Raw genomic sequence first — 22112 nt, forward strand, 5'->3', positions numbered from 1 at the left:
TGCCTTTGTGAGGTATTGTTGACTCTACTAAGCCTTTTCCCAGCTTGTTTGAGAACCAGTTATAGCCTTCAGTCCTAGTTTTGATTCACCTGCCTGTTTGCTTACCTGTGTATGACCATTGCCTGCCTGTGACCACGAATCCTGCCTTCTGCGAAGGCAAAATAAACACCCGCCGCTCTCTGCGCGTGAATCTACACCTTTTTTCTCCCTGAGTATTCATTACAGTTACAATAGTTTGGAACCCAATCCTACAGCGTGTAGTCTCTCAGAACCAGGGATGTCCTGCTGTCTTGCCTGTGGACCTCAATTGCTAGAGCATCGGCCATTTGTGTTTACTTGTTTTCCCAAGCCAACATCCTTTTCTAACAAAAAAATGCTAATAAAAAAACACAAACATCACATAATGACTTGTTATCCCCAGCCTCATAATACCCAGTTAAGAACGAGTCAGAAACCCTGGTGCCAAACAGATCGAGTAGCTTTAAAAAGACACACACCGAGTCAGGCTTACAGTAATGAGTGTATGTTAACACCCGTGCTACCGTTCGCCTAATTTACAATGTGATAACACAAGGACAACATGGCCCTGTGGTGACTCTCCCTGATGAATAGGATGCTCCCTCTTTCTTGTGCATTCTCTCTCTCTCCCCTGGGTGAGATGATATCTCTCTCTCTCTCCTCCTCCCTGGTCCAAAGGCTTATGTAGTGAATCTCCTTGGCAGCTATATTCTCTCCTCTCAACCCTGTAACACCTCTCCAGAGACCTACTTCTCTACACCGCTGCTGCTTCAGTACTCTGGAGCTCATGAACACTGGGGAAAACAGCATTGTATTCACATCACTGCCATGCTCTGGCATTACAGCTAATGTTCTGCTGTCATCACCTGTCACTAATGACTGATTCAGGGTCAGATCTATGATTGTCAGTCTAAACCTGAGGTATTAAGAGCTGAACCAGTTTTGAAGGGCATATAGCCCATATAGCCCTGTTTGTTCAGTAATGTATCACTGATTCTGGATCAGCAATAGATGTCCCAGTCTTAACTTTAGCGGTGAAGAACTAAACATAAAAGCTGGGCTCTAACCAGTTTTAAAGGGCATAGAATAGCATTCGATTCTGTAGAATAGACTATGGGGAGATTTAATTATGATAACTCTGGATTCCTAGATGGGGCTCTGGCCAACACATTAAGTAATGGATTAAAATGCTAAGTATATACTTATACCAGGATAGATGTGCAGGCTTTTCTGATGGCGCTGCAAGTTTCTGAAAGCCGGGCTGGATGTATATACAGGATCATGGTACTGTATCAGTGGTTTTGCTGCGTAGACTGGGCGTGATGACAAAGGAAGTTTTGGCATCGTTATGGCTGGCAGAAGGGCAGGGTCTGGAGTTCCTCGGACTTCAAACTCTAAGTTGTGTGAGGAAACAGTATTTTGGGGAAAATGTTTCTAATTGCAGGAAACTATCTCTGTCACTGTCAGGGGAATGGCCAGCGGTCACCTGGCGCTTAGAGCGTAGTGTATAGAGCGAATGGGAATAGAGCATATGACATAGGGAATAGGGTATAGGACATAGGGAATAGGGTTAAAGGCATAGTGGATAGGGAATAGGGTTTAGGGAAGAGAGAATAGGGTATAGGGTATATGACATAGGGAATAGGGTATAGGACATAGGGAATAGAGTATAGGACATAGAGAATAGAGCATAGGACATAGAGAACAGAGTATAGGACATAGGGGATAGGGTGTAGGACATAGGGAATAGAGTATAGGACATAGGGAATAGGGTATAGGACATTGAGCATAGGGAATAGGGTATAGGACATTGAGAATGGGGTATAGGACATGGGGAATAGGACATAGGGAATAGGGTATAGGACATAGGGAATAGAGGTGGAGGACACTGGCTGTAGCCTTGTCCTCAAGTTTCTCTAGTCGTGTTCGAACATCTTATACACCCTCACTAATTACAGGAAACACTGTCTTTTTGTTACACCTAACCACAGTATGTATGTATTCCAACCCTCACAAACAGTTGACAGCAGTCACTGCAGTCACTGTGAGCACCAGAGAGAAGATGGAGAAGAAGAGAGCATCAGTCACCTCAGCCCTGCGTTGTCTGACTAATTGCCTCATCCTTCTCCTACTGATAAATAGCCTGCCTACACTGGAGCCTGTTTTACATTTCTATATCTCTCTCTTTTCTCTTTCACTCTCAATCTTTCCTGCTCCTTCTTTCATTTTGTCATTCTCTCCCTCTTAACCCCACCTCTCTCAGTTCACCCCCTCCCTCCCACCCTCAGTCCCTCTCTAGCTGAATAAATACAAGTAGGTGTGAGGGGAGAAACACACACCTTCTCACACACACACACACACACACACACACACACACACACACACACACACACACACACACACACACACACACACACACACTTGAAAGGCTGTTATAGCAGTGGGAGTGGAATAGGGGCGTGGATCAGAACAGAACACCTGTCAGTATCTGGTGTGACCATCATTTGCCTCCTTCGCATACAGTAGAGTTGATCAGGCTGTTGATTGTGGCATGTTGTGCCAATGCTCTTTAATGGCTGTGCGAAGTTGCTGGATATTGGCGGGAACTGGAGGCAGCTTATGCTCTCTAACAGGGATATAAACAAATGTGTTAACTTTTTGTGCATATGGAACATTTCTGGGATCTTTTCTTTCAGCTCATGAAACATGGGACCAACACTTTACATGTTGTGTTTATATTTTTGTTCAGTATAAATGCAATTCACATTGCACCTATTGAATGGAATACACTGAGACATATAAAAAGCATAAACTATTTCTAGTAGCCCGATACCATTCTGTAACGATCTTCTTCGTCTGATGAACAGGAAGGATCGGACCAAAACGCAGCGTGGTAAGTGTTCATTCTTTATTGAAAAAACTGAACACTAAATACAAAAATAACAAAGTGAATAAACAAATATTGAAACAGTCCTGAAAGGTGCTACAACACAAAACAGAAAACAACTACCTACAAACCACAGGTGGGAAAAGGCTACCTAAGTATGGTTCTCAATCAGAGACAACGATAGACAGCTGCCTCTGATTGAGAACCACACCCGGCCAAACACATAGAAATAGAAAACATAGAACAAAAACATAGAATGCCCACCCCAACTCACGCCCTGACCAAACCAAAATAGAGACATAAAAAAGGAACTAAGGTCAGGGCGTGACACATTCATTCATTCATTCAGCAATTCGTTGTGCTAATGGGACACTTGGCAGATGTGGTATTATCTCCATTAGCAACAGGAATGGCCACGTATATTAGCTCTAGCTCTATACCGGGGATGGGCAACATTGATGGGGGTGGGGGCCACAAAAAAATCTGAAATCATTGTGAGGGGCCGCAGTTGCTCGTGTGTCTGCTTACTCACATCCATACCCACACATTCAGATAGAGCCGGCCCCAGCCTTTTGGGGGCACTCAGTGAAATGTTGTTGGGGACCCCCCCACCGTGCGAGTAAAACATTCTTGACAGCGGAGAGAAACATTTTAAGTTTTAAAGCACATTTTCTGCAACTCTACTCAATTTGCCATAGGGAGGAGAGAAATGTTTTCAGTTTTGAATATATTATCTGAGTGAGAGTTACTAATAAAATCAATGGGTCGAGAAAAGCGAGATGGCAAATCGGACTGTGTCCTTCACCTGGCACTGTGAGAGGAGTGTTTGACACACATTTGAGGTCTGGACAGGTCCTGTCACTGTTGGAACATGAGAAGGCTGGGTTTCCCAAAAGCATATTAGCACTAAGATCATCTTAATTTCATTGAATCTAAATGGACGAAGGATGATGTTAGTGATACAGTGGGGCAAACAAGTATTTAGTCAGCCACCAATTGTGCAAGTTCTCCCACTTAAAAAGATGAGAGAGGCCTGTAATTTTCATCATAGGTACACTTCAACTATGACAGACAAAATGAGAAAAAAAATCCAGAAAATCACATTGTAGGATTTTTTATGAATTTATTTGCAAATTATGGTGGAAAATAAGTATTTGGTCAATAACAAAAGTTTATCTCAATACTTTGTTATATACCCTTTGTTGGCAATGACAGAGGTCAAACATTTTCTGTAAGTCTTCACAAGGTTTTCACACACTGTTGCTGGTATTTTGGCCCATTCCTCCATGCAGATCTCCTCTAGAGCAGTGATGTTTTGGGGCTGTTGCTGGGCAACACGGACTTTCAACTCCCTCCAAAGATTTTCTATGGGGTTGAGATCTGGAGACTGGCTAGGCCACTCCAGGACCTTGAAATGCTTCTTACGAAGCCACTCCTTCGTTGCCCGGGCGGTGTGTTTGGGATCATTGTCATGCTGAAAGACCCAGCCACGTTTCATCTTCAATGCCCTTGCTGATGGAAGGAAGTTTTCACTCAAAATCTCACGATACATGGCCCCATTCATTCTTTCCTTTACACGGATCAGTCGTCCTGGTCCCTTTGCAGAAAAACAGCCCCAAAGCATGATGTTTCCACCCCCATGCTTCACAGTAGGTATGGTGTTCTTTGGATGCAACTCAGCATTCTTTGTCCTCCAAACACGACGAGTTGAGTTTTTACCAAAAAGTTCTATTTTGGTTTCATCTGACCATATGACATTCTCCCAATCTTCTTCTGGATCATCCAAATGCTCTCTAGCAAACTTCAGACGGGCCTGGACATGTACTGGCTTAAGCAGGGGGACACGTCTGGCACTGCAGGATTTGAGTCCCTGGCGGCGTAGTGCGTTACTGATGGTAGGCTTTGTTACTTTGGTCCCAGCTCTCTGCAGGTCATTCACTAGGTCCCCCCGTGTGGTTCTGGGATTTTTGCTCACCGTTCTTGTGATCATTTTGAGCCCACGGGGTGAGATCTTGCGTGGAGCCCCAGATCGATGGAGATTATCAGTGGTCTTGTATGTCTTCCATTTCCTAATAATTGCTCCCACAGTTGATTTCTTCAAACCAAGCTGCTTACCTATTGCAGATTCAGTCTTCCCAGCCTGGTGCAGGTCTACAATTTTGTTTCTGGTGTCCTTTGACAGCTCTTTGGTCTTTGCCATAGTGGAGTTTGGAGTGTGACTGTTTGAGGTTGTGGACAGGTGTCTTTTATACTGATAACAAGTTCAAACAGGTGCCATTAATACAGGTAACGAGTGGAGGACAGAGGAGCCTCTTAAAGAAGAAGTTACAGGTCTGTGAGAGCCAGAAATCTTGCTTGTTTGTAGGTGACCAAATACTTATTTTCCACCATAATTTGCAAATAAATTCATAAAAAATCCTACAATGTGATTTTCTGGATTTTTTTTCTCATTTTGTCTGTCATAGTTGAAGTGTACCTATGATGAAAATTACAGGCCTCTCTCATCTTTTTAAGTGGGAGAACTTGCACAATTGGTGGCTGACTAAATACTTTTTTTGCCCCACTGTACGATGCTTTTGGGAAACCCAGCCCAGGTCTTCCTCTCAGTACTCTGAGCTGGAGTCTCACAGAGACAGGTACTCAAAACCAATGTACACTAACACACTACAACCTCCACTACAGAGCATCTAACACACACTATTATTGACAACCTCCATCACAGAGCATCTAACACACACTATTATGGACAACCTCCATCACAGAGCATCTAACGCACACTATTATGGACAACCTCCATCACAGAGCATCTAACACACACTATTATGGACAACCTCCACTACAGAGCATCTAACACACACTATTATGGACAACATCCATCACAGAGCATCTAACACACACTATTATAGGACAACCCCATCACAGAGCATCTAACACACACTATTATGGACAACCTCCACTACAGAGCATCTAACACACACTATTATAGGACAACCCCCATCACAGAGCATCTAACACATACTATTATGGACAACATCCATCACAGAGCATCTAACACATACTATTATGGACAACCCCATCACAGAGCATCTAACACACACTATTATAGGACAACCCCCATCTCAGAGCATCTAACACACACTATTATGGACAACCTCCACTACAGAGCATCTAACACACACTATTATGGACAACATCCATCACAGAGCATCTAACACACACTATTATGGACAACCTCCACTACAGAGCATCTAACACACACTATTATGGACAACCTCCACTACAGAGCATCTAACACACACTATTATGGACAACCTCCACTACAGAGCATCTAACACACACTATTATGGACAACATCCATCACAGAGCATCTAACACACACTATTATGGACAACTCCATCACAGAGCATCTAACACATACTATTATGGACAACATCCATCACAGAGCATCTAACACATACTATTTATTTTTTATTTTTTTTATTTCACCTTTATTTAACCAGGTAGGCTAGTTGAGAACAAGTTCTCATTTGCAACTGCGACCTGGCCAAGATAAAGCATAGCAGTGTGAACAGACAACAACACAGAGTTACACATGGAGTAAACAATAAACAAGTCAATAACATGGTAGAAAAAAAGAGAATCTATATACAATGTGTGCAAAAGGCATGAGGAGGTAGGCAATAAATCGAATAATTACAATTTAGCAGATTAACACTGGAGTGATAAATCATCAGATGATCATGTGCAAGTAGAGATACTGGTGTGCAAAAGAGCAGAAAAGTAAATAAATAAAAGCAGTATGGGGGGTGAGGTAGGTAAATTGGGTGGGCTATATACCGATGGACTATGTACAGCTGCAGCGATCGGTTAGCTGCTCGGATAGCAGATGTTTAAAGTTGTTGAGGGAGATAAAAGTCTCCAACTTCAGAGATTTTTGCAATTCGTTCCAGTCGCAGGCAGCAGAGAACTGGAAGGAAAGGCGTCCAAATGAGGTTTTGGCTTTAGGGATGATCAGTGAGATACACCTGCTGGAGCGCGTGCTACGGGTGGGTGTAGCCATCGTGACCAGTGAACTGAGATAAGGCGTCACTTTACCTAGCATAGCCTTGTAGATGACCTGGAGCCAGTGGGTCTGACGACGAACATGTAGCGAGGGCCAGCCGACTAGGGCATACAGGTCGCAGTGGTGGGTCGTATAAGGTGCTTTAGTAACAAAACGGATGGCACTGTGATAAACTGCATCCAGTTTGCTGAGTAGAGTATTGGAAGCTATTTTGTAGATGACATCGCCGAAGTCGAGGATCGGTAGGATAGTCAGTTTTACTAGGGTAAGTTTGGCGGCGTGAGTGAAGGAGGCTTTGTTGCGAAATAGAAAGCCGACTCTAGATTTGATTTTGGATTGGAGATGTTTGATATGAGTCTGGAAGGAGAGTTTGCAGTCTAGCCAGACACCTAGGTACTTATAGATGTCCACATATTCTAGGTCGGAACCGTCCAGGGTGGTGATGCTAGTCGGGCGTGCGGGTGCAGGCAGCGAACGGTTGAAAAGCATGCATTTGGTTTTACTAGCGTTTAAGAGCAGTTGGAGGCCACGGAACGAGTGTTGTATGGCATTGAAGCTCGTTTGGAGGTTAGATAGCACAGTGTCCAAGGAAGGGCCAGAAGTATACAGAATGGTGTCGTCTGCGTAGAGGTGGATCAGGGAATCGCCCGCAGCAAGAGCAACATCATTGATATATACAGAGAAAAGAGTCGGCCCGAGAATTGAACCCTGTGGTACCCCCATAGAGACTGCCAGAGGACCGGACAACATGCCCTCCGATTTGACACACTGAACTCTGTCTGCAAAGTAGTTGGTGAACCAGACAAGGCAGTCATTAGAACAACCGAGGCTACTGAGTCTGCCGATAAGAATATGGTGATTGACAGAGTCGAAAGCCTTGGTCAGGTCGATGAAGACGGCTGCACAGTAATGTCTTTTATCGATGGCGGTTATGATATCGTTTAGTACCTTGAGCGTGGCTGAGGTGCACCCGTGACCGGCTCGGAAACCGGATTGCACAGCGGAGAAGGTACGGTGGGATTCGAGATGGTCAGTGATCTGTTTGTTGACTTGGCTTTCGAAGACCTTAGATAGGCAGGGCAGGATGGATATAGGTCTGTAACAGTTTGGGTCCAGGGTGTCTCCCCCTTTGAAGAGGGGGATGACCTTTCCAATCCTTGGGGATCTCAGATTATACGAAGGAGAGGTTGAACAGGCTGGTAATAGGGGGTGCGACAATGGCGGCGGACAGTTTCAGAAATAGGGGGTCCAGATTGTCAAGCCCAGCTGATTTGTATGGGTCCAGGTTTTCCAGCTCTTTCAGAACATCTGCTATCTGGATATGGGTAAAGGAGAAGCTGGGGAGGCTTGGGCGAGTAGCAGCGGGGGGGGGGGCGGGGCTGTTGGCCAAGGTTGGAGTCGCCAGGAGGAAGGCATGGCCAGCCATTGAGAAATGCTTGTTGAAGTTTTCGATTATCACGGATTTATCGGTGGTGACCGTGTTACCTAGCCTCAGTGCAGTGGGCAGCTGGGAGGAGGTGCTCTTGTTCTCCATGGACTTTACAGTATCCCAGAACTTTTTGGAGTTAGAGCTACAGGATGCAAATTTCTGCTTGAAAAAGCTGGCCTTTGCTTTCCTGACTGACTGCGTGTATTGGTTCCTGACTTCCCTGAACAGTTGCATATCGCGGGGGCTCTTCGATGCTATTGCAGTTCGCCACAGGATGTTTTTGTGCTGGTCGAGGGCAGTCAGGTCTGGAGTGAACCAAGGGCTATATCTGTTCTTAGTTCTGCATTTTTTGAACGGAGCATGCTTGTCTAATATGGTGAGGAAGTAACTTTTAAAGAATGACCAGGCATCCTCAACTGACGGGATGAGGTCAATATCCTTCCAGGGTACCCGGGCCAGGTCGATTAGAAAGGCCTGCTCGCAGAAGTGTTTTAGGGAGCGTTTGACAGTGATGAGGGGTGGTCGTTTGACCGCGGACCCGTAGCGGATACAGGCAATGAGGCAGTGATCGCTGAGATCTTGATTGAAGACAGCAGAGGTGTATTTGGAGGGCAAGTTGGTCAGGATAATGTCTATTAGGGTGCCCATGTTTATGGATTTAGGGTTGTACCTGGTGGGTTCCTTGATGATTTGTGTGAGATTGAGGGCATCAAGCTTAGATTGTAGGACTGCCGGGGTGTTAAGCATATCCCAGTTTAGGTCACCTAACAGAACAAACTCTGAAGCTAGATGGGGAGCGATCAATTCACAGATGGTGTCCAGGGCACAGCTGGGAGCTGAGGGGGGTCGGTAGCAGGCGGCAACAGTGAGAGACTTATTTCTGGAGATATTAATTTTTAAAATTAGAAGTTCGAACTGTTTGGGCATAGACCTGGAAAGTATGACAGAACTTTGCAGGCTATCTCTGCAGTAGATTGCAACTCCTCCCCCTTTGGCAGTTCTATCTTGACGGAAAGTGTTATAGTTGGGTATGGAAATCTCAGAATTTTTGGTGGCCTTCCTAAGCCAGGATTCAGACACGGCAAGGACATCAGGGTTGGCAGAGTGTGCTAAAGCGGTGAGTAAGACAAACTTAGGGAGGAGGCTTCTGATGTTGACATGCATGAGGCCAAGGCTTTTTCGATCACAGAAGTCAACAAATGAGGGTGCCTGGGGACATGCAGGGCCTGGGTTTACCTCCACATCACCCGAGGAACAGAGGAGTAGTAGGATGAGGGTGCGGCTAAAGGCTATCAAAACTGGTCGCCTAGAGCGTTGGGGACAAGGAATAAAAGGAGCAGATTTATGGGCGTGGTAGAATAGATTCTGGGCATAATGTGCAGACAGGGGTATGGTGGGGCACGGGTACAGCTGAGGCAATCCCAGGCACTGGGTGATGATAAGAGAGGTTGTATCTCTGGACCTGCTGGTCTCAATGGGTGAGGTCACCGCATGTGTGGGAGGTGGGACAAAGGAGGTATCAGAGGTACGGAGAGTGGAACTACGGGGTCCATTGCAAACCAAAACAATGATAACTAGCCTGAACAACAGTATACAAGGCATATTGATATTTGAGAGAGACATACAGTAAGGCATAAAGTGATTGCAGGTCTTGATTGGGAGAGCTAGCTAAAACAACAGGTGAGATAACAGCAGCTAGTCAGCTAACACAGCAACAGCAGGTAAAAATGGCGACGACTAGGCAGAGAGGGTCGGATTAACTACACACAGAGCCTGAGTTAAAACACAGAGCCGACAGATAAAACACAAATAAACAGAATGGAGTACCGTGAATTAATGGACAGTCCGGCAGGCATCAGCTATGTAGCCAAGTGATCATAGTGTCCAGGGGGCAGCCGTAGATGGAGCAGGGAAGCCGCCACTAAGCTAGCACGCAGCGTTTAAAGTTAGTAGCCCGGGGGGTGGTCTGCTCAGACGGAGGGGGTCTGCTCAGACGGAGGCCGGTTGAGGGCACAGCGGATGGGGTATTCGTCTGCAGACCAGACGTGGTCGTGTCGACAGAGAATCCAAGCCGGATGGCGATGGCGAAAGAGAGGTTGTGATTGTAGAATTGTGTTTGCTAACTGGTGCTAGCTTCGTGGCAGTGGCGCTAGCTGCGCTAGCTGCAAGCTAGCTGTGTGGATCAGAAGTAGTGGCTCAGGGATTACGGCAGGAATCCGGCGTTGTTGTCGAGAGACAGTCCGATGCTGGTAAATTGGTGAGTAATATCCAGGCTAATAACAGGGCTGGTGTCTGTGCAGAAGGTAAAAGCTGCTAGCAGCGGCTAAAAATGGCTAAATAGCTTGTAGCTGATTAGCTGGTTAGCTACTGGGGGTTCTTAAATGTGTTCCAAAGTTAAAAAATAATAGCGATTCCGTATCACATTGGGTGAGGTAGGTTACCGGAAGGTATAATCGAATTAAAAATCGAAAAGAGATAGAATTTCTTTTATTTATTTTTTATATATACAAGAAATACGAAAAATACAAACGTACACGAGAGGACTAAACAAACACGTCTACACTGCTACGCCATCTTGGAACCAATGGACAACATCCATCACAGAGCATCTAACACACACTATTATGGACAACCTCCATCACAGAGCATCTAACACACACTATTATGGACAACATCCATCACAGAGCATCTAACACACACTATTATAGGACAACATCCATCACAGAGCATCTAACACACACTATTATGGACAACATCCATCACAGAGCATCTAACACACACTATTATAGGACAACTCCATCACAGAGCATCTAACACATACTATTATGGACAACATCCATCACAGAGCATCTAACACACACTATTATAGGACAACTCCATCACAGAGCATCTAACACATACTATTATAGGACAACCTCCACTACAGAGCATCTAACACACACTATTATGGACAACATCCATCACAGAGCATCTAACACACACTATTATAGGACAACTCCATCACAGAGCATCTAACACACACTATTATGGACAACATCCATCACAGAGCATCTAACACATACTATTATAGGACAACATCCATCACAGAGCATCTAACACATACTATTATAGGACAACCCCCATCACAGAGCATCTAATCACATCCATCACAGAGCATCTAACACACACTATTATGGACAACATCCATCACAGAGCATCTAACACACACTATTATGGACAACATCCATCTCAGAGCATCTAACACACACTATTATAGGACAACCCCATCTCAGATCATCGAACACACACTAGCATAGTATGTGTTGGATGGCATCGATGGCATCGATGGCGCTGGAGAAAAAGGCAGACGTTTTACTTGCCCTCAACCGATTGTGTTTTTTTTTGGTTTATTTGCGTTGATTTTAACTTATTTTTTGACTTATTTGGTACATAATGTTGCCACTACCGTCTCCTATGACCGAAAATAACTTCTGGACATCAGGACTGCGATTACTCACCACTGACTGGCAGAATCCTTTTTTTCATTTAACGAGTCTGACGAGGCCGACGCGAACAATATACTGCTTTCTTGGGAACAGGCCCAGATCCCCATGATTTGCGTAAAGAGGAGGCGGAGAAAAAGGGTTCGGAGGGCGGGCTGCCTTCTGAGAATTCGTAGGCGATCTAATAAATCCTCACTTCCTTCTATTCTGCTAGCAAACGTGCAATCTTTGAACAATAAAATAGATGACCTAAGCGAAAGATGAAACTACCAACGGGACATTCAAAACTGTAATATCTTATTCTTCACGGAGACGTGGCTGAACGACGACACTATCAACATACAGCTGGCTAGTTATACGCTGCACCGGCAGCATAGAACAGAGGCGTCTGGTAAGACAAAGGGGCGGCGCACTATGTATTTTTGTAAATAACAGCTGATGCACGATATCTAAGGAAGTCTCGAGCTATTGCTCGCCTGAGGTAGAGTATCTCATGAGAAACTGGAGACCACACTACCTACCTAGAGAGTATTCATCTGTATTTTTTGTAGCTGTTTACATACAGTGGCTTGTGAAAGTATTCACCCCCTTGGCATTTTTCCTATTTTGTTGCCTTACAACCTGGAATTCAAATGGATTTTTGGGGGGTTTGTATCATTTTATTTATTTTATTATTTTATTTATTTTGAAAATTCAAAATATTTTTTGTTGTGAAACAAAAAAGAAATAATATTAAAAAAACAGAAAACTTGAGCGTGCATAACTATTCACCCCCCCCAAAGTCAATACTTTGTAGAGCCACATTTTGCAGCAATTACAGCTGCAAGTCTCTTGGGGTACGTCTCTATAAGCTTGGCACATCTAGCCTCTAGGATTTTTGCCCATTCTTCGAGGCGAAACTGCTCCAGCTCCTTCAAATTGGATGGGTTCCGCTGGTGTACAGCAATCTTTCAGTCATACCACAGATTCTCAATTGGATTGAAGTCTAGGCTTTGACTAGGCCATTCCAAGACATTTAAATGTTTCCCCGTAAACCACTCAAGTGCTGCTTTAGCAGTATGCTTAGGGTCATTGTCCTGCTGGAAGGTGTGCCTCCGTCCCAGTCTCAAATCTCTGGAAGACTGAAACAGGTTTCCCTCAAGAATTTCCCTGTATTTAGCGCCATCCATCATTCCTTCAATTCTGACCAGTTTCCCAGTCCCTGCCGATGAAAAATATCCCCACAGCATGATGCTGCCACCACCACGCTTCACTGTGGGGATGATGTTCTCGGGGTGATGAGAGGTGTTGGGTTTGTGCCAGACATAGTGTTTTCCTTGATGGCCAAAAAGCTCAATTTTAGTCTTAGAGTACCTTCTTCCATATGTTTGGGGAGTCTCCCACATGCCTTTTGGCGAACACCAAACATGTTTGCTTATTTTTTTTCTGGACACTCTTCCGTAAAGCCCAGCTCTGTGAAGTGTACGGCTTAAAATGGTCCTATGCACAATCTCCTCTGTGGAGCTTTGCAGCTCCTTCAGGGTTATCTTTGGTCTCTTTGTTGCCTATCTGATTAATACCCTCCTTGTCTGGTCCGTGAGTTTTGGGGGGCAGCCCTCTCTTGGTAGGTTTGTTGTGGTGCCATATTCTTTCAATTTTTTAATAATGGATTTAATGGAGCTCCATGGGATGTTCAAAGTTTCGGATATTTTTTTATAACCCAACCCTGATCTGTACTTCTCCACAACGTTGTCCCTGACCTGTATGGAGAGCTCCTTGGTCTTCATAGTGCCGCTTGCTTGGTGGTGCCTCTTGCTTAGTGGTGTTGCAGACTCTGGGGCCTTTCAGAACAGGTGTATATATACTGAGATCATGTGACAGATAATGTGATACTTAGATTGCACATAGGTGGACTGTATTTAACTAATTATGTGACTTCTGAAGATAATTGGTTGCACCAGATCTTATTTAGGGGTGTCATAGCAAAGAGGGTGAATACATATGAACACACCACTTTTCCATTTAAAAAAAAAGTCATTTTTTTCATTTCACTTCACCAATTTGTACTATTTTGTGTATGTCCATTACATGAAATCCCACAAAAAATCTATTTACATTACAGGTTGTAATGCAACAAAATAGGAAAAACGCCAAGGGGAGTGAATACTTTTTCAAAGCACTGTACCACAACAGTCAGAGGCTGGCACCAAGACAGCATTGAATGAGCTGTATTCCGCCACAAGCAAACAAGAAAATGCTCCTCCAGAGGCGGCGCTCCTAGTACCCGGGGACTTTAATACAGGGAAACTGAAATCCGTTTGACCAAATTTCTATCAGCATGTTAAATGTGCAACTGGAGAAAAACAACTCTGGACCACCTTTACTCCACACACAAAGCTCTCCCTCGTCCTCCATTTGGCAAATCTGACCCTAATTCTATCCTCCTGATTCCTGCTTACAAGCAAAAACTAAAGCAGGAAACACCAGTGACTAGACCAATAAAAAAGTGGTCAGCTACAGGACTGTTTTGCGAGCACAGACTGGAATATGTTCCAGGATTCCTCCGATGGCATTGGGAAGTACAACACATCAATCATTGGCTTCATCAATAAGTGCATCGATGACGTCGTCCCCACATTGACCGTACGTACAATCCCCAACCAGAAGCCATGGATTACAGACAACATCCGCACTGAACTGAAGGCTAGAGCTGCTGCTTTCAAGGAGCGGGACTCTAACCCGGAAGCGAATAAGAAATTTCGCTATTATAGGACAAATGGCAAGATCTCTAATACACACTGATACACACTGTTATAGGTTTTTAACAGACCTCTACCTGTCAATATCTGTCTTACTGAAGGGGTCTTTATCTGTTGCCATTTACAGTATGTACATGTCCTGTCCTGTGGAGTAGCATTGATTTGTCGACAGTTTCTCTTCTGTTAGTACGTTTGTTTGTTTGTGTTTATGTACTGTGGCTGAACTTTAGTGAGGGTAAGGGAGTGTGACTAAGGATGTCTGGGAGGACGACACACTGTTGTCGTTACATAGATGCTCAGTCTGTCTCCCACTGTAAAAGGAGGAATGCACTCTAATTAGGCCCAACTGTCTCTCTCTGTGTGTGTCTATATCTGTGTCTGTGTCTTCGTCTGTGTTTGTTTCTGTGTGTGGGTGTGTTTATGTGTTTGTTTATGTGTGTGTGTGTGTGTGTATGTGTGTGTGTGTGTGTGTGTGTGTTTCTGTGTGTGTGTTTCTGTGTTTGTTTATGTGTGTGTGTGTGTGTATGTGTGTGTGTGTGTGTGTGTGTGTTTCTGTGTGTGTGTGTGTGTGTGAGTGTTTCTGTGTGTGAGTGTTTCTGTGTGTGTGTGTTTCTGTGTGAGTGTTTCTGTGTGTGTGTCGTTCTCTTTCTGTGTTTGTCTCTTTCTCCCCCCCTCTCTCTATACAGTATATAAGTACATTGAGTGTACAAAACATTAGGTACACCTTCCAAATACACCTTCCTAATATATTTTTCCCTCAATTCGTCGAGGCATGGACTCTACAAGATGTCGAAAGCGTTCCACAGGGATGCTGGCCCATGTTGACTCCAATGCTTCCCACAGTTGTGTTAAGTTGGCTGGATATCCTTTGAGTGGTGGTCCATTCTTGATACACTCGGGAAACTGTTGAGCATGAAAAATCCAGCAGCGTTGCAGTTCTTGACACACTTAAATCAGTGCGCCTGGCACCTAAGTCTTTTGTCTTGCCCATTCAGCCCCTGAATGGCACACATACACAATCCATATCTGAATTGTCTCAAGGCTTAAAAATCCTTCTTTAACCTGTCTCCTCTCCTTCATCTACACTGATTGAAATGGTTTTAACAAGTTACATCCATAAGGAATCATATCCTTCACCTGGATTCACCTGGTTAATCTATGTCATGGAAAGATCAGTTGTTCCTAATGTTTTGTACACTCAGTATATATCTATCTCTCTCTCTCGGTCTGCCTGTCTTATTATTTTTGCATTTATTTTTGTTGTTGTGTGTGCAAGAGTGTGTGTGTGAGGTTGTGGGTTTGAGTGTGTGTGTGACTCACTGTCTCATCCCAAAAGACCATTCTCTGAAAGGAGCATAATGTAAGTCATGAAATTAGTATTCTTAATGGGTATTGTTTGATATGAAGAAAACCATGTGTTTCAATTACCTGCTCATTGTCCAATTAACCACAATGTATTGTCTCTGCTCCATGGGACTGTCAAGCTGAACAATGCACTGATATATTTCTATAGCCTGTTGAAGTGACGCACTGTGTGTGGTTACATTCACCTTAAAATGCTTGAGCTGAGAAATGTTTTCTAAGTATTTCAATATTGGCGCGAGTGTGTGTGTGTGCTTCCGTGCTGGTGGGTGTGTTTTAATAATGAGTTTTAATAAGACAGCAGTAAGCCGGTCTGGTTTTTCCGGAGTGCTTTAATAATGATGAAGCAGCCATTTTATTAATTTGTTGTCGGTCGCTAAATCACGTTCTGCCTTGCCAAAATAGAAATAAAGTTGTTTGGTTTATGCAAAGCAGAGGGAGGGCATTCTTAGTTACAAAATAATGAGTCTTCAATTTCAACCCACCGCATCATAATTCGACTCCACCCCATCCCCACTCCTATCTGTCTGTTTTCTGCTCTTAGCTTATCTTTGTATCTCCGTTTATAATGTTGGGAGAGTTTTTATGTAAAAAATGTATAGCATTTTTGAAAGCGTTTCTCAGGTTGTCTCAGTGAGGTGTTGCTGTAACAGGTCTGGCGCTAGTCGTTAGCTTATGCTGCCTGCCTCCTCATAGCCAGGTGCTCTCTCTCTCTCTCTCTCTCTCTCTCTCTCTCTCTCTCGCTCTCTCGCTCTCTCGCTCTCTCGCTCTCTCTCGCTCTCTCTCGCTCTCTCTCGCTCTCTCTCGCTCGCTCTCGCTCTCTCTCGCTCTCTCTCGCTCTCTCTCGCTCTCTCTCGCTCTCTCTCGCTCTCTCTCTCGCTCTCTCTCGCGCTCTCGCTCTCTCTCTCGCTCTCTCGCGCTCTCGCTCTCTCTCTATCTCTCTCTCTCTCGCTCTCTCTCGCTCTCTCTCTCGCTCTCTCTCGCGCTCTCGCTCTCTCTCGCGCTCTCGCTCTCTCTCGCTCTCACTCTCTCTCGCGCTCTCGCTCTCTCGCTCTCTCTCGCTCTCACTCTCTCTCGCGCTCTCGCTCTCTCGCTCGCTCTCTCTCGCTCTCTTGCTCTCTCTCTCACTCTCTCTCTCTCTCGCTCTCTCTCTCACTCTCTCTCGCACTCTCGCTCTCTCTCGCTCTCTCTCTCTCGCTCTCTCTCTCTCGCTCTCTCTCTCGCTCTCTCTCTCTCGCTCGCTCTCTCTCGCTCTCTCTCGCGCTCTCTCTCTCTCTCACTCAATTCAATTCAATTCAATTGACTTTATTGACATGGCAAGTTCATTATTACTTACATTGTCAAAGTATACATATCGAAAAATAAAAATCAAATATATATGTATATATATACAAAATATATATATATTTATATATAAATAAATGGTGGGACCAACAGCAATAATAACAGTAGTAGTGGACATGGGATTACCATTAACAACAACTACAACAACAATATTAATCAGAACAACAATAAATTAAAGCAACAGTAGTAGACCAGTGTCAATATGACTTGAGAAGACATATGACCTGGTATGAAAGACAAAACAAAACTAAGCTAAATGGGAAATATTATCAACATTACTTTGCATTTTTCACTGGCTGTCCCTCAGGTTGTGGCAGGAGGACACATATTTGGCTGCCAAAACTGCACATTTTGGCTTTTCACCCAATAAATATTTGATTTTTTCTTCATCTTTTATAGTTTCAAATTCTTTGTATTGAGTTATAATTTTGGGAAAGAAATATGCTCTTAGGTCTGAGTATTTGTCACAGTGTAGTAGGAAATGCACCTCTGTCTCTACCTCTCCCCTGGAGCAGAGTGAGCACAGCCTGTCCTCTCTGGGCAGCCAGGTTTGTCTGTGACGACCGGTCTCTATAGCCAGACGGTGCTCACTGAGTCTGTACCTAGTCAATGTTTTCCTCAGTTTTCTATCAGTCACAGTGGTCAGATAGTCTGCCACCATGTACTGTCTGTTTAGAGCCAAATAGCATTGAAGTTTACTTTGATTTTTTGTGGTGTCTTTCCAATAGATTATATATTTTTCTTTTTGTTTTGTGATGATTTGGTTGGGCCAGATTTTCTGAGGGCTGTCCCGAGGCTCTATGGGGTTGGTTTGGGTTGGTGAACTGAGCCTCAGAACCAGCTGGCTGAGGGGACTCTTCTCTGGTTTCATCTCTTGACATTGTAGAGCTGTGTGATGGAATGTTTTAGGGTCACTTGTTTTTAGATGGTTGTAAAATTTGATGGCTCTTTTTTCTATTCGAATGAGGAGGGGGTATTGGCCCAATTCTGCCCTACATGCGTTATTTGGAGTTTTTCTTTGTACTTGCAATACAGTCTTGCAAAACTCTGCATGCAATATTTCAGTTGGATGTTTGTCCCATTTAGTAAATTCATTATTAGAGAGTGGACCCCATACTTCACTGCCATATAGAGCAATTGGTTCTATAACTGATTGAAAAATTTTGAGCCAGATTCTAATTGGAATTTCAATTTTGATGTTCCTTTTAATGGCATAGAATGCTCTTCTTGCTTTGTCTCAGCTCATTCACAGCCATGTGAAAGCTACCTGTGTTGCTGATATTTAGTCCTAGATATGTGTAGTTTTTGGTGTGTTCTAATAGAACTGTGTCCAAATAGAATTTATATTTGTCATCCTTATTTCCCGACCTTTTTTGGAATATCATTATATTTGTTTTTTTTAGGTTAACGGTCAGAGCCCAGGTCTGACAGAACCTGTGAAGACGATCTAGGTGCTGCTGTAACCCCTCTTTAGTGGGAGACAGCAGCACCAGGTCATCTGCGTACAGCAGACACTTGATTTCAGTGTTGTGTAGGGTGATACCAGGTGCTGCCGATTCTTCTAATGTTTTTGCCAATTCATTAATGTAGATGTTAAATAATGTTGGACTTATTGGGCAGCCCTGTTTCACTCCCCGCCCCTGAGAGAAGAAGTCTGTTTGCTTGTTGCCAATTTTAACCGCACATTTGTTTTTAGTGTACATTGATTTAATAAAATCATATGTTTTCCCTCCAATACCACTTTCTATTAGTTTATAAAAAAGACCTTCGTGCCAAATTGAATCAAATGCTTTCTTGAAATCTACAAAACACGAGTAGATTTTGCCTTTGTTTTGGTTAACTTGTTTATCAATTAGAGTGTGGAGGGTGTAAATGTGGTCTGTTGTACGATAATTTTTTAGAAATCCAATCTGGCTTCTGCTCAGGACGTTGTGTTCGTCAAGGAAATGATGTAGTCTGCTATTTATAATACTGCAGAGAATTTTCCCCAAGTTGCTGTTAACGCAAATTCCTCTGTAATTATTTGGGTCAAATTTGTCTCCATTTTTATAGATTGGTGTGATCAATCCCTGGTTCCAAATATCGGGGAAAATACCTGCAGTGAGGATAATGTTGAAGAGTTTGAGTATAGCCAATTTGAATTTGTGGTCTGTATATTTGATCATTTCATTTAAAATACCATCAGCACCACAGGCCTTTTTGGGTTGGAGATTGCATAGTTTTTCCAATAATTCTTCTTCTGTAATTGGGGTATCTACAGGATTCTGATAGTCTTTGACTGCTAATTCAAGGATTTGCAATTTTTCTTGTATATCTTTTTGTTCTGGGCTCTTTGTTATATTGCTGTAGAGGTTTGCAAAGTGATTTCTCCACATATCCCCATTTTGGATAGCCAATTCCTCATGATGAGGTTTGTTTAATTTATTCCAATTCTCCCAGAAGTGGTTTGATTCTATGGATTCCTCAATTCCAACCAGCTGATTTCTAATGTGCTGTTCCTTTTTTGTTCTTAGGGTGCGTTTGTATTGCTTCAGTGTTTCCCCATATTGAAGGCGTATATTTTTGTTGTCTGGTTCTCTGTGTTTTTGATTAGATATATTTCTCAATGACACTCTCTCACTCTCTCTCGCTCTCTCTCGCTCTCTCTCTGTCACGTTCCTGACCTGTTTTCTGTTGTTTTGTATGTGTTTAGTTGGTCAGGGCGTGAGTTGGGGTGGGTAGTCTATGTTATGTGTTTTCTATGTTGGGTTAATGTGTGGCCTGGTATGGTTCTCAATTAGAGGCAGGTGTTTGACGTTTCCTCTGATTGAGAACCATATTAAGGTAGGAGGTTCTCACTGTTTGTTTGTGGGTGATTGTTCCTGTGTCAGTGTATACCACATGGGACTGTTTTCGTTTGTTCGTTCGTTTTAGGTAGTCTGTTCCTGTTCGTGCGTTCTTCGTCATTATGTAAGTTCGTTTGTTTCAGGTCTGTTGCCTTCGTTTATTGTTTTGTAGTTTGTTCTAGTGTTTTCGTGTTTCGTCTGTCATTTAAATAAATCGTTATGTATTCATCACCCGCTGCGCCTTGGTCCGTTCATGCACCACAAGACGAACGTTACACTCTCGCTTTCTCTCTCTCTCGCGCGCTCTCTCTCGCTCTCTCTCGCTCGCTCTCTCTCGCTCTCTCTCGCTCTCTCTCACGCTCTCTCTCGCGCTCTCGCTCTCTCTCTCTCTCTCCCATGTCTCTTCTCCTCTCTTCTTTATAATATGTCAGTCAATCTATGTATTTTTCTTTCATCTCTCTTGACCTTGCTCTTTAGCTTTTTCTCTCTCTCTCTCTTCAATGGGGATACCACTTGTTTCTCTTCAATGGGGATACCACTTGTTTCTCTTCAATGGGGATAACACTTGTTTCTCTTCAATGGGGATAACACTTGTTTCTCTGTCATTGGGGATAACACTTGTTTCTCTGTCAATGGGGATAACACTTGTCTCTGTCAATGGGGATAACACTTGTCTCTGTCAATGGGGATAACACTTGTCTCTGTCAATGGGGATAACACTTGTCTCTGTCAATGGGGATAACACTTGTCTCTGTCAATGGGGATAACACTTGTTTCTCTGTCAATGGGGATAACACTTGTCTCTGTCAATGGGGATAACACTTGTTTCTCTGTCAATGGGGATAACACTTGTGTCTCTGTCAATGGGGATAACACTTGTTTCTCTGTCAATGGGGATAACACTTGTGTCTCTGTCAATGGGGATAACACTTGTTTCTCTTCAATGGGGATAACACTTCTTTCTCTGTCAATGGGGATAACACTTGTCTCTGTCAATGGGGATAACACTTGTTTCTCTGTCAATGGGGATAACACTTGTTTCTCTGTCAATGGGGATAACACTTGTTTCTCTGTCAATGGGGATAACACTTGTCTCTGTCAATGGGGATAACACTTGTCTCTGTCAATGGGGATAACACTTGTCTCTGTCAATGGGGATAACACTTGTCTCTGTCAATGGGGATAACACTTGTCTCTGTCAATGGGGATAACACTTGTCTCTGTCAATGGGGATAACACTTGTCTCTGTCAATGGGGATAACACTTGTTTCTCTGTCAATGGGGATAACACTTGTCTCTGTCAATGGGGATAACACTTGTTTCTCTGTCAATGGGGATAACACTTGTTTCTCTGTCAATGGGGATAACACTTGTCTCTGTCAATGGGGATAACACTTGTTTCTCTGTCAATGGGGATAACACTTGTCTCTGTCAATGGGGATAACACTTGTTTCTCTGTCAATGGGGATAACACTTGTTAGCACTGTCACATTTGAACCACCTTTGAACCACCTTTGTGCATTATGATTGTACAGATAAATAGGCATTTAGCTATGATCTGTAATGAATGCTTATACTGTACTGTAGCTATATAATGCATCTTAAAGGATAATTAATTTATAATGCATGCTACACAGGTGGTTGATAGAAGGTTATACAATGTTTCAGGGATGTACATGACGTAACCAAATGTAAACTCTACCTTCCAACCCTCCTCTACTCTAACATCACAACAGCCATCTGCTGAACACAGCATAATCCACACTAAGGCGTGGGCGTAATAGTCACATGTGAACACACCGTATGTCCATAGGAGAAACCTTATACGTGAACAGTATGTGTGTGAGAGGTACAACTGTACCTGGTACTGCTACACATGGTTTCCCACTGTGATTAAGTGGCCCTCTTCTTCCTGTCCCTCACTTCCTTCCTGTCCCTCACTTCCTGCTTCCTGTGGTCTCCTA

General features: G+C 43.6%; 1 protein-coding gene across 2 annotated transcripts in view; it reads left to right on the forward strand.

The window, feature by feature from the left end:
* The window catches only part of LOC120019562 (syntaxin-binding protein 5-like), a 196393-nt gene that overhangs the window by 143519 nt on the left and 30762 nt on the right, over positions 1-22112 (forward strand). The window lies entirely within an intron of this gene.

Source organism: Salvelinus namaycush, chromosome 24, assembly GCF_016432855.1.
Source record: "Salvelinus namaycush isolate Seneca chromosome 24, SaNama_1.0, whole genome shotgun sequence".
Lineage (NCBI taxonomy): Eukaryota > Metazoa > Chordata > Actinopteri > Salmoniformes > Salmonidae > Salvelinus > Salvelinus namaycush.